Genomic DNA, 15,000 nt, shown 5'->3' on the forward strand with positions numbered 1-15,000 from the left:
TTTTCTTGGACTCTGAAACATTGAAATAATGTTGGTAGTGGATAGTTTAGACGATTCAGTCTTGGACTTTGAAACATTGAAATAATGCTGGTAATTGATAGTTTAGACGATTCAGTCTTAGACTTTGAAACATTGAAATAATGCTGGTAATGGATAGTTTAGACGATTCAGTCTTGGACTTTGAAACATTGAAATAATGCTGGTAATTGATGGTACAGACGATTTATTTTTGGACTTTGAATTTGAAGCATTGAAATAATGCTGGTAATAGATAGTTAAGGCGAATCTTTTCGTCTTTCATGCTATCCACAATTACAGGTCACGATGTAGTACACTTGTACAATAGGGGATACACCACAATTACAGGTCACGATGTAGTACACTTGTACAATAGGGATACACCACAATTACAGGTCACGATGTAGTACACTTGTACAATAGGGGATACACCACAATTACAGGTCACGATGTAGTACACTTGTACAATATGGATATGGATGCACCACAATTACAGGTCACGATGTAGTACACTTGTACAATAGGGGATACACCACAATTACAGGTCACGATGTATTACACATGTACAGTAGAGATACACCACAATTACAGGTCACGATGTAGTACACTAGTACAATAGGGGATACACCACAATTATAGGTCACGATGTAGTACACTTGTACAATAGGGGATCCACCACAATTACAGGTCACGATGTAGTACACTTGTACAATAGGCATACACCACAATTACAGGTCACGATGTAGTACACTTGTACAATAGGGATACACCACAATTACAGGTCACGATGTAGTACACAAGTACAATAGGGATACACCACAATTACAGGTCACGATGTAGTACACTTGTACAATAGGGATACACCACAATTACAGGTCACGATGTAGTACACAAGTACAATAGGGATACACCACAATTACAGGTCACGATGTAGTACATTTGTACAATAGGGGATACACCACAATTACGGGTTACGATGTAGTACTCTTGTACAATAGAAATACACCACAATTACAGGTCACGATGTAGTACACTTGTACAATATGGATGCACCACAATTAAAGGTCACGATGTAGTTAACTAGTACAATATGGATTCACCACAATTACAGGTCACGATGTAGTACACTTGTACAATAGGGGATACACCACAATTACAGGTCACGATGTAGTACACTTGTACAATAGGGATACACCACAATTAGAGGTCACGATGTAGTACATTTGTACAATAGGGATACACCACAATTACAGGTCACGATGTAGTACACTAGCACAATTGAAATAATGCTGGTAATAGATAGTTAAGGCGAATCTTTTCGTCTTTCATGCTATCCACAATTACAGGTCACGATGTAGTACACTTGTACATTAGGTGATACACCACAATTACAGGTCACTATGTAGTACACTTGTACAATAGGGATACACCACAATTACAGGTCACGATGTAGTACACTTGTACAATAGGGATACACCACAATTACAGGTCACGATGTAGTACAATAGGGATACACCATAATTATAGGTCACGATATAGTACACTTGTACAATATGGATACACCACAATCACAGGTCACGATGTAGTACACTAGTACAATAGGGATACACCACAATTACAGGTCACGATGTAGTACACTTGTACAATAGGGGATACACCACAATTACAGGTCACGATGTAGTACACTTGTACAATAGGGGATACACCACAATTACAGGTCACGATGTAGTACACTTGTACAATAGGGATACACCACAATTACAGGTCACGATGTAGTACACTAGTACAATAGGGTTACACCATAATTACAGGTCACGATGTAGTATATTTGTACAATAGGGATACACCATAATTATAGGTCACGATGTAGTACACTTGTACAATAGGGTTACATCATAATTATAGGTCACGATGTAGTACACTTGTACAATAGGGGATGCACCACAATTACAGGTCACGATGTAGTACACTTGTACAATAGGGGATTCACCCAACCTTTAGCTTCTGTCGTCAGAATTGTGGTATTCTTTGTCAACATTCACCTCTTCAGTATAAGAGCATTCCGCGTGCAATATTTTGATGATGGTAACTGGGGTGAAACGCTGTTAACGTCGTCTCTTTCGCCGTTCGTATGGAGAGAGTTAAAGCTACAAATCAACACCAAAACAATAATGTACGATACAGTGCACCAACACACACCATGATTAACGGTCAAAGGTCCCATAGCATTTGTCGACTACAGTTTAAAAATGCATGTTCTACACATCGGTTTTAATACTCTCCAACAGAAGAATCGAGCATGGTTCACATGGAAATGCGGTATATAGATAAAATTCTTCTTCTGATGATGATGATGATGACGATGACGATGACGATGATGATGGAGATGATGACGATGATGATGGAGATGATGATGATGATGATAATGATGATGATGATGATAATGGTGATGATGATGATGACGATGACGACGATGATGATGATGGAGATGATGATGATAATGATGATGATGATAATGATGATGATGACGATGACGACGACGATGATGATGATGATGATGATGACGACGATGATGAAGGAGATGATGATGATGATGATGACGATGAAGGAGATGATGATGGTGATGATGATGATAATGATGATGATGATGATGATGATGATGATGATGACTGTAAGGGCGGGGGAACCAGAGGGCTGTGTGCGGAATGGCTGAGAGAACAGAGCTACTTCCTGGTCGTGGCCACGTCACTGTTACACCTGAGTGACGTCATGATGGATGGTTCACGGTGTGAGGCAGCCAGGTGTAATAAGGCCCCTCTCACACACACACACACACACACCATCGCTTTGGGCTGTCGCTTAGGCTCATTCGCCTATTCCACTCAATTGGCGGTCCCGATTCGCTTATTCCCAGTTCGCCTATGAACTCAGTTGCTGTATGTGTGCTTTTATATATATATATATATATATATATATATATATATATATATATATATATGTGTGTGTGTGTGTGTGTGTGTGTGTGTGTGTGTGTGTGTGTGTGTGTGTGTGTGTGTGTCGTAAGTACAACATGTCAGGAATGCAATGATGATGATGATGATGATGATGATGTTAATGATAATGATGATAATGACTGTAAGGGCGGGGGAAGCACGTGTGTGTGTGTGTGTGTGTGTGTGTGTGTGTGTGTGTGTGTGTGTGTGTGTGTGTGTGTCGTAAGTATAACATGTCAGGAATGCAATGATGATGATGATGATGTTAATGATAATGATGATGATGATATTGACTGTAAGGGCGGGGGAAGCACATCATATATTACAATGGAAAGACTAGCTATCACTTGGTTTGGAGTAGGCAACAACATAACATAGATAATGCATACTTTTTATGTGTTAAGACCAAACACTGACATAAGATGACATTTCTAATACATTCAAACAGTGTAGTTAAAGTGGTTAAAGCTAAGCTGATTTAGTGAAAGTACACTGACATTCTAGAATAGATCATGAAAAGCTTATACTGTGTCAGTGACTCAGGTGAATCAGTTGTCATGTAGCACTATACTGGAGTAAGCCGTACAGGAGAGAGCATGATAGCTAAATTACAATTAACAGACTGTGGTACATATCAGATGGTTTCAACCAATAACCGATATCAGTCCAACACTATCTTGTAATCACCACAACATAATATGACACAGACGCATTATTAAGCACACTGTAGGTGTAACTGAGATTGGTAGTACTGAGAGTCAGTGTAACACTGTAGCAGTACAACTGATATCAGCATGTAAAATAATACATGAATAAACAAGATAATAGAATAAGTGGCTTCGATATTAAATGCTGGCATATTGAGAGACCAGATAGTCAGTGCTCAAGCTTTAATGAACATTTCCATTTTCTCTGGAAATACTTCGTCTGTCAATAACAAATTTGGATTGAACATAATGAAAAAAAAATCTTTACACTCATTCCAGTGATCGCTCGAAGTCTTCCGGATGAAGCTGTCTTTGTGACCATTTTGTCACCACATGTGATGAGGGCAAAGGGGGCACCATGGCAGAATCCCTCACCCTTTGGACATCTGATCCAGTGTTCACCAGTGATCAGGGTTCGAGGCCCCGTTTTAGCACGGTGTTGTGTCCTTTGAAAAGGCACTTTACTCCATTTTCCTCACTCCACTCAGGTGTGAACAGGTACCTCACTTCAGTTGGGAAGAAGAGGACTGGGCTTTGCTTTCCTGTGCCGAGCCCTTGGCACAGTGGACATGAGTTCACTTCCCCAAAGGCCCTTAAAAGCTGCCTTCAATGAAGTGAAGCGACTACCATCACCTGCCTTCAATGAAGCGAAGCGACTACCATGACCTGCCTTCAATGAAGCGAAGCGACTACCATGACCTGCCTTCAATGAAGCGAAGCGACTACCATGACCTGCCTTCAATGAAGCGGGGCGACTACCATGACCTGCCTTCAATGAAGCGAAGCGACTACCATGACCTGCCTTCAATGAAGCGAAGCGACTACCATGACCTGCCTTCAATGAAGCGAAGCGACTACCATCACCTGCCTTCAATGAAGTGAAGCGACTACCATCACCTGCCTTCAATGAAGTGAAGCGACTTCCATCACCTGCCTTCAATGAAGTGAAGCGACTACCTGCCTTCAATGAAGGGAAGCGACTACCATCACCTGCCTTTAATGAAGTGAAGCGAATACCATCACCTGCCTTCAATGAAGCGAAGCGACTTCCATCACCTGCCTTCAATGAAGCGAAGCGACTACCATCACCTGCCTTCAATGAAGCGAAGCGACTTCCATCACCTGCCTTCAATGAAGTGAAGCGACTACCTGCCTTCAATGAAGGGAAGCGACTACCATCACCTGCCTTTAATGAAGTGAAGCGAATACCATCACCTGCCTTCAATGAAGTGAAGCGACTTCCATCACCTGCCTTCAATGAAGTGAAGCGACTACCATCACCTGCCTTCAATGAAGTGAAGCGACTACCATCACCTGCCTTCAATGAAGCGAAGCGACTACCATCACCTGCCTTCAATGAAGTGAAGCGACTACCATCACCTGCCTTCAATGAAGCGAAGCGACTAACATCACCTGCCTTCAATGAAGTGAAGCGAATACCATCACCTGCCTTCAATGAAGTGAAGCGACTACCATCACCTGCCTTCAATGAAGTGAAGCGAATACCATCACCTGCCTTCAATGAAGTGAAGCGACTACCATCACATACCTTCAATGAAGTGAAGCGACTACCATCACCTGCCTTCAATGAAGTGAAGCGACTACCGTCACATACCTTCAATGAAGTGAAGCGACTACCATCACCTGCTTTCAATGAAGTGAAGCGACTACCATCACCTGCCTTCAATGAAGTGAAGCGACTACCATCACCTGCTTTCAATGAAGTGAAGCGACTACCATCACCTGCCTTCAATGAAGTGAAGCGACTACCATCACATACCTTCAATGAAGTGAAGCGACTACCATCACATACCTTCAATGAAGTGAAGCGACAATAATCACCTGCCTTTATTGAAGTGAAGCGACAATAATCACCTGCCTTCAATGAAGTGAAGCGACAATAATCACCTGCCTCCAATGAAGTGAAGCGACAATAATCACCTGCCTTCATTGAAGTGAAGCGACAATAATCACCTGCCATGATGTCACAACGCATGAAACTATCTGGATCTACGTCAACCAGCGATTCCTCCAAATCCGTGTCTATGTGAACAGGGCTTTAATGAGCTGCGGCCTGTCATTTGAAACGGGCGATGAGGTTTGTATACTCAATCACCCCAATCTCTCCATAAAACACCACAAAGATCTCGGCCAGTCTGGACTGGACTGGTCTGTCGTGCTGCTACCTACCTGAGTTGCATGGCCGTATATTGATATTGTGACAGTGGTGTGGGTCAGTGTTACTTCGTCTGTGAGAACTGTCTGCGGTATATTATAATCATTATTATTCGCAGCAGGTTTGTTTTTGAGTCTTTGGAGCTGTTTACCACGCTTGAGTGAGGTAAGCACCCATTCGTATAGCATGGGATACGTAATTATATAAAAATGTTGGCATTGCCCAGCACTGTTGTGATGCTAATTGTTCACCGAGTGCCCAGTGCTGACAGCTGTTGGTGAGCAGACAGGAAGCCGTTATAGCATGCAGTGGTGGCCCAGTGGTAATGAGCCTGACTACGAAGCGAGTGTCCACGGGTTCGGGTTCCATGAACTTGCCTTCCTCTTTCCAATCGACCCCCCCCCCCCCCCCCCCCCCCCCCCGTCACCGCCTCCTCTTTCCAGTCCATCTCTTTCCAGTCCACAATTTCCCTAGCTGACCATACACATACATTCATTTCATTTCTCCAGCTTTCTATATCCATGCATTGAGTTCATTTCTCTAGCTGTCCATATCCATGCATTGAGTTCATTTCTCTAGCTGTCCATATCCATGCATTGAGTTCATTTCTCTAGCTGTCCATATCCATATTACCGAGTTCATTTCTCTATCCATATCCATGTTACTGAGTTCATTTCTCTAGCTGTCCATATCCATGTTACTGAGTTCATTTCTCTATCCATATCCATGTTACTGAGTTCATTTCTCTAGCTGTCTATATCCATGCATTGAGTTCATTTCTCTAGCTGTCCATATCCATGTATTGAGTCCATTTCTCCAGCTGTCTATATCCATGCATTGAGTTCATTTCTCCAGCTTTCTATATCCATGCATTGAGTCCATTTCTCCAGCTTTCTATATCCATGCATTGAGTTCATTTCTCCAGCTTTCTATATCCATGCATTGAGTTCATTTCTCCAGCTTTCTATATCCATGCATTGAGTTCATTTCTCCAGCTTTCTATATCCATGCATTGAGTCCATTTCTCCAGCTTTCTATATCCATGCATTGAGTTCATTTCTCCAGCTTTCTATATCCATGCATTGAGTCCATTTCTCCAGCTTTCTATATCCATGCATTGAGTTCATTTCTCCAGCTTTCTATATCCATGCATTGAGTCCATTTCTCCAGCTTTCTATATCCATGCATTGAGTTCATTTCTCCAGCTTTCTATATCCATGCATTGAGTTCATTTCTCCAGCTTTCTATATCCATGCATTGAGTCCATTTCTCCAGCTTTCTATATCCATGCATTGGGTTCATTTCTCCAGCTGTCTATATCCATGTTACTGAGTCCATTTCTCCAGCTGTCTATATCCATGCACTAGGTTCATTTCTCTAGCTGTCTATATCCATGCATTGGGTTCATTTCTCTAGCTGTCTATATCCATGCATCGAGTTCATTTCTCTAGCTGTCCATATCCATGTTACTGAGTTCATTTCTCTAGCTGTCCATATCCATGTTATTGAGTTCATTTCTCTAGCTGTCTATATCCATGCACTAGGTTCATTTCTCTAGCTGTCTATATCCATGCATTGAGTTCATTTCTCTAGCTGTCTATATCCATGTATTGAGTTCATTTCTCTAGCTGTCTATATCCATGCACTAGGTTCATTTCTCTAGCTGTTTATATACATGTATTGAGTTCATTTCTCTAGCTGTCTATATCCATGCATTGAGTTCATTTCTCTAGCTGTCTATATCCATGCATTGAGTTCATTTCTCTAGCTGTCTATATCCATGCATTGAGTTCATTTCCCTGAATCAGAGCTGTGCATGTGAGTGAATGACTGGTGTTTCAGCGCTGCCTTGATTTGTCTCTCACAAGATTCAGCGCTAAGTGGATATTTCTCCTTGTTGTTGCTGTCATATCGTTATTACCATCAGCTAGAGAACAGCCATTTATAACATTTCTGACTAACACTTACCACCGTGGAAAGGTTTTTTGGCAGTCGTGGACAGAATCTTTCAACAATTTTGTGCAACCATCGTGTGCGTTAATTTCTGTCGCTCTCTTCCTCACACACACACACACACACACACACACACACACACACACACACACACACACACACACACACACACACACACACACACACACACACACACTCAACAAGTAAAAGTACACACACACACACACACACACACACACACACACACACACACACACACACACACACACATTCGCACACACGCACATGGCGCGCGCGCACACGCACACACACAGAGACTCACACACACACACACACACACACACACACACACACACACACACACACACACACACACACACACACACACACACACACACACTGCAAGCACACCCGCGCTCTTTCTCTCTCTCTCTCTCTCTCTCTCTCTCTCTTGCATTCTTTGAACAAAATCAGTTCATCGTCTTTACACGGTAGAGCTGAACCTGGACAGATTCATTCCATCGTCATTACGCGGCACTAAACCTGGACAGACACGGCACTAAACCTGGACAGACACGGCACTAAACCTGGACAGACACGGCACTAAACCTGGACAGACACGGCACTAAACCTGGACAGACACGGCACTAAACCTGGACAGACACGGCACTGAAAGCGTCAGTGTTGACTTTGGACAAGTTCTACATGACCTTGACCCCCCACACGCTGACTGAAGGGTCAAGTGCACTGGATCTGCCGTGTTTGTTTCCTGCTTGAACGAGAGAACTTTCATTGTTTGAACAAAACAAGAGCTTGGTTTATGTTTGTGAGTGGCGCCTTGAAACATAGCGACAGTTCTCATGTCCTTGTTAGACTTGTCATGGCCTGGCTTCGCTGACGAAGATCTAGGAAGGGCGTTGTCCACGTCTGATGTAGGCACGCTCATGGCTGACAAGGCCAATGCGGGAAAAGCAGAGTCGGCCACAGCGGTTGCAAGGGAAAGTCTGGTCTGGGTTCGCGGCTGCAGCGTCGTGGTTCTTCCTCCTTCTGCGTTTGTCCTCAAGGCTGGCCCTGCGGTTGTTTTCGAAGGAGGAGACAGCTTGGTGGATGGTGCGTCGCCAGGTCTCTCGATCAGCGGCTACTGCGGACCACTGGCGATGGTCAATGTGACCAGGCACCGAGAGCTTTCTTCAAGGAGTCTTTGTATCTCTTCTTGGGTGCTCCTCTGTCACGGTGGCCAGTGGACAGTTCGCCATACAGCGCGATCTTGGGCAGGCGGTGGTCCTCCATCCTGGACACGTGCCCTGCCCAACGAGTGTTAGACTTGTACAGCTGGACAAAATGTATGTATGTATGTATACACGTATGTATGTATGTATGTTTTTTCATTTACAGCTTAGTCTTGTATAAAGGACTATGACTCTCAAACTAGGAGGCAAAACTGCACTGGCTCTTAGTGCTGCAAACTTGGGGGCTAGCTGGCCTTTGGGAACCGTCCCAACGCCGACTGTCCTAAAACCCTCTTGGCCGGGAGAGTGGGGATGTAACTTGGGCCAGACACTCTCCAGTATAGTCAAGATTCTGTCCCAGTTGCCTCCTCTGCTGTCTTGATGGTCTTAGTCGGACACGACTGACTGTTATATTCTTTAGACATATGGACCTTTTTAAGTAGATCCCATACAATATTCTTTAACTCTTTCCATACGAACGGCTAAAGAGACGACGTTAACAGCGTTTCACCCCAATTACCATCATCAAAATATTGCAAGCGGAAGGCTCTTATACTTAAGACGTGAATGTTGACAAAGAATACCACAATTCTGACGACGGAAGCTAAAGGTTGGGTCATTCAGACACCCACTAGACATCCGAGGGGTCTGTGTAGAGGAGAAGAGAGAGAACTGGCCGTACTGAGTGAGTTAAAGTCTACGTTTGCATTGTTTCTCTCCCCCAACATCACCGCATTTTCCTTTGTCATCCTCAAAATTGCGAAGTCATTTCTATGTCGACAAATTCAACAGTGAAAAAAAAAAAAAAAAAAATAAAATTAAAAAAAACACCCCAACCAACTAAAAGTGTTGAGCTACCCAAGCCCGTTTCATCCATACGGCCCGACTGAACCGATAAAAGGTAAACGGATTGTGTTTCGCTACGTTCACTCTCCTCCCCTCCCCTCCCCTCCCCTCCCCTCTCACTTTTGATTGACTGAGTGCATAATTTTCTGACCTACCCCACCCCCCCACCCCACCCCTCCCCCCACCCCCCTCAAATTCTAGCCGAGATAATCTGGACAGCAGTTACCTCCTCTGCTGTCCTGATGGTCATAGTCGGACACAACTGACTATTGCACACATACATGTATGTATGTGTGTAGTGCATGCATGATGCATGTTTAGCCTGACAAAGCTGTTTAATTGTTGTGGCAAAGATGGACTTTGAAAGCTTTAATCCCACACACGTAGCCTACTCTCCATGCATCGCAGCGTCATCAGTGACAAAACGAAGCAGCCAGCTGTGGTGAAACTCCACTGAAGCGTCCGATGTGATGTATGGACATCAAGGTTTATATTTCAACACAATATGTGATGTATGGACATCAAGGCTTATATTTCAACACAATATGTGATGTATGGACATCACGGTTTATATTTCAACACAATATGTGATGTGTGGACATCAAGGTTTATATTTCAACACAATATGTGATGTATGGACATCAAGGTTTATATTTCAACACAATATGTGATGTATGGACATCAAGGTTTATATTTCAACACAATATGTGATGTGTGGACATCAAGGTTTATATTTCAACACAATATGTGATGTATGGACATCACGGTTTATATTTCAACACAATATGTGATGTGTGGACATCAAGGTTTATATTTCAACACAGTTATGTGATGTATGGACATCAAGGTTTATATTTCAACACAATATGTGATGTATGGACATCAAGGTTTATATTTCAACACAGTTATGTGATGTATGGACATCAAGGTTTATATTTCAACACAGTTATGTGGTGAAACTCCACTGAAGCGTCCGATGTGATGTATGGACATACATGTGTGTATGCATGCATGCATGTTTAGCCTGACAAAGCTGTTTAATTGTTGTTTTTTCACTTATTATTTTACTTCCTTGTTCATATGTCCCTAACACTAACAGTCTCTTCCACCCCCTTCCCCCACTCCTGCCCTCTCACCCCCTGCCCATCTTCCCTCACCCTTCCCTTTCAGAACCCTTTCTTTCCCTCATACATTCACACTGACAGTTCTACTCACCCTGCTTTGTGTTCTTTCCTGTGACTTCTCATCACTTTCCTTTCCTGAACTTTACTCTCTCTCCCTCTCTGTACCTTTCTGTCTGTCACTCACTCATTTCATTTGCCTAAAGAAGAGCTTGTGGCTCGATACGTCGCCTCTTTTATCCCAAATAAGTCGACTTTTACCAAAATTTTTTTTAGTCTACCTCCCACTATGGACATCAAGGTTTCTATTTCAACACAATTATGCTTTGCGCCCTGAGCAGGCTCGATACGAATGACCAAACGGGGAAAAAACGGAATGAGAAGAAAATTAAGTGCCCCTAAAGTAAGAACACAGTGTCATCATCATCACCATCATTATCACCATCATCATGGTCACCATCATCACCATCATCATTATCATCACCATCATCATCATCATCATCATCATCATTATCATGTTTCTTTTCCGCGCCTCCCCCACCTCAGAGGAGAAACGAAGTATTTTCTGTTCGAACATTCGCAGGGCGACAGATAGTCACAGCTCCCCCCCCCCCCCTCCCCTCCCCCCCCTCCCCCTTGGGATGCCGGGGGTCTTTCAGTTTTAATAGCATCCCCGCCTTCTGGAAATTCTGTGATCGAAATTTCCTCTTTTCTATCACTCACTTTGTTTCTGCCTTTTTTCTTTCTTCATTGTTGTCTCCTTTTTCTGCCTTCCTAGTCCATCCCCCTTTCTTTTTTCAAGCAAGCCATGACTTTTTTTTTCTTCTCTTTTTCAGCACAGTCTATGATGTACTGTCTGTGCTGTTTTGCTCAGGTGATTATGTAATGAGATGTAAACACTGGGATGGGCACTAGCTGCCCATTCTGCAGTGTTGTTTGCCTTTATGGCCTTTTAATGTATTTTTTGTTTGGCTTTGAAGTTGTTGTTTTTCCCCTTTTTTTTTACGATTTTTTGTAATCTGGGGATGATGAATTAAGCGGAATGCCTGGCGTCCTCAGCATGACCTAGTCTTATTTGCTATAAGGAGCTAAAATCAATGGTTGGGGTACTGTGTCGTGAACTGTGTTTCGTAGATTTGTCTTAGTGTCTTTTTCTATTTTTGTGTATGTAAATGTGACAGTTTTGTGTTGACGCGGTTGAGCATTTGTATGGTTTGACAGTCCTGATAATTATCAGTTGGCCTGTGCGGTCGGCTGGACTATAAACAACAACAACAAGAACAAGGCACAGCGAAATTCAGTAATCTGTCCCACAGGAAAAAGCTATTCCCGTCGACAGGAAACCAATCCATCGTGAGCTCAAATCACCGTCTTGCTCGCAAACCTCTCCCAGTCGTATTGTTTGTGCGCTGGAGACCCTGTTTCATGTTTAATTTTTTCCCCCTCACTTGTCGATGTATTCAAGTCCTGCTGGCAAGCGCCTGTAAGGTCACGTTGTTGGGGCTGGGTTCAGTGAAGGTTCCTTTGTTTAAGGTGGTGAGTTTTGTGACCTGTGGAGAGCTATTAACACTATGCTAACCTCTTGAGTGGCGAGAACACGTGACGAGGAAGATTGACTGTTCGATTGATTGATATGAATACTTATATAGCGCCTATCCTCGGTCGGAGACCAAGCTCAAAGCGCTTTACAAACACGGCGTCACGGAGAAATCTGAGTCCACGCTGTGACCCCGAGTGAAGCGACACGGGACTGGTGTTGAGCTCGGCAGTGTGGCTGCGTTGAAGCAGTGCTGTGTACCGTGGCACTGTTCTGTGTACTGTGGCACTGTTCTGTGTGCTATGGCAGTGTTCTGCACTGTTCTGTGTACTATGGCACTGTTCTGTGTACTGTGGCACTGTTCTGTGTGCTATGGCACTGTTCTGTGTACTATGGCACTGTTCTGTGTACTGTGGCACTGTTCTGCACTGTTCTGTGTACTATGGCACTGTTCTGTGTACTGTGGCACTGTTCTGCACTGTTCTGTGTGCTATGGCACTGTTCTGTGTACTATGGCACTGTTCTGCACTGTTCTGTGTACTGTGGCACTGTTCTGCACTGTTCTGTGTACTATGGCACTGTTCTGCACTGTTCTGTGTACTGTGGCACTGTTCTGTGTACTATGGCACTGTTCTGCACTGTTCTGTGTACTATGGCACTGTTCTGTGTACTATGGCACTGTTCTGTGTGCTGTGGCACTGTTCTGTGTACTATGGCACTGTTCTGCACTGTTCTGTGTACTATGGCACTGTTCTGTGTACTGTGGCACTGTTCTGTGTGCTGTGGCACTGTTCTGTGTACTATGGCACTGTTCTGTGTACTATGGCACTGTTCTGCACTGTTCTGTGTACTATGGCACTGTTCTGTGTACTGTGGCACTGTTCTGTGTACTGTGGCACTGTTCTGTGTACTATGGCACTGTTCTGCACTGTTCTGTGTACTATGGCACTGTTCTGTGTTCTGTGTACTATGGCACTGTTCTGCACTGTTCTGTGTACTGTGGCACTGTTCTGTGTGCTATGGCACTGTTCTGCACTGTTCTGTGTACTATGGCACTGTTCTGTGTACTGTGGCACTGTTCTGTGTACTATGGCACTGTTCTGTGTACTATGGCACTGTTCTGTGTACTGTGGCACTGTTCTGTGTACTGTGGCACTGTTCTGCACTGTTCTGTGTACTATGGCACTGTTCTGTGCTCTGTGTACTATGGCACTGTTCTGCACTGTTCTATGTACTATGGCACTGTTCTGTGCTCTGTGTACTATGGCACTGTTCTGCACTGTTCCGTGTACGTGGCACTGTTCTGTGTACTATGGCACTGTTCTGCACTGTTCTGTGTACTATGGCACTGTTCTGTGTACTGTGGTACTGTTCCGTGTACGTGGCACTGTTCTGTGTACTATGGCACTGTTCTGCACTGTTCTGTGTACTATGGCACTGTTCTGTGTTCTGTGTACTATGGCACTGTTCTGTGTACTATGGCACTGTTCTGCACTGTTCTGTGTACTATGGCACTGTTCTGCACTGTTCTGTGTACTGTGGCACTGTTCTGTGTACTATGGCACTGTTCTGTGTACTATGGCACTGTTCTGTGTACTATGGCACTGTTCTGCACTGTTCTGTGTACTATGGCACTGTTCTGCACTGTTCTGTGTACTATGGCACTGTTCTGCACTGTTCTGTGTACTGTGGTACTGTTCCGTGTACTATGGCACTGTTCTGTGTACTATGGCACTGTTCTGCACTGTTCTGTGTACTATGGCACTGTTCTGCACTGTTCCGTGTACGTGGCACTGTTCTGTGTACTATGGCACTGTTCTGCACTGTTCTGTGTACTATGGCACTGTTCTGTGTTCTGTGTACTATGGCACTGTTCTGTGTACTGTGGTACTGTTCTGTGTACGTGGCACTGTTCTGCTCTGTTCTGTGTACTGTGGCACGGTGTGCTGTGTACCGTGGCACTCAGTGTGGTTAGAGATACTAAAGTGCGACAATGCCGGCACTGTGTGTTGCTCCCTTCTTCTCTAGTCTGTCAGCTGACTCCCAGTGGCGACAGGTGTTGATTTCACATGACACTGACACAGAGACAGAGAGAGAGAGTGTGTGTGTGTGAATGACGTCTTTTGTTGCTCGTTAACACTTCCTTGTCAAGGTAAGCACTGTGTGTGTGTGTGTGTGTGTTTGCGCGTGCGCGCATGGGTTGGGGGGGGAGGCATTGTCCACACTTTTCCCCCTCAAGACGGAATAAGTAGTGTTCACTCCACCAGTCACACAGCGGAGTGGAGGGGAAGAAATGTGAATACTTGTACAGTTGTAGGGAGGATATGCAGGCGCGCTTTCGTCGGATTTTCGTCGGGGTTCCCAGGCTATTTTTGCGAGAACCGCGTGCGCATGTGCGTCTCCATTTCCTTTTTACAGGG

The 15,000-nt window shown here is 44.1% G+C and overlaps 1 protein-coding gene across 9 annotated transcripts in view; it reads left to right on the forward strand.

The window, feature by feature from the left end:
* Positions 1 to 15,000, forward strand: part of LOC143302215 (apoptosis-inducing factor 3-like) — a 74,565-nt gene that overhangs the window by 11,284 nt on the left and 48,281 nt on the right. The window contains exons 1-2 of one of the 9 annotated variants that reach the window (XM_076616786.1): positions 12,591 to 12,857; positions 14,609 to 14,732. The exons of 6 other annotated variants lie outside the window; for them this stretch is intronic. The gene's annotated coding sequence lies outside the window, so the exon portion shown is untranslated. 2 more of the 9 variants (XM_076616787.1, XM_076616788.1) reach the window with 2 other exon arrangements.

This window comes from Babylonia areolata, chromosome 29 (assembly GCF_041734735.1).
Source record: "Babylonia areolata isolate BAREFJ2019XMU chromosome 29, ASM4173473v1, whole genome shotgun sequence".
Classification (NCBI taxonomy): Eukaryota; Metazoa; Mollusca; class Gastropoda; order Neogastropoda; family Buccinidae; genus Babylonia; species Babylonia areolata.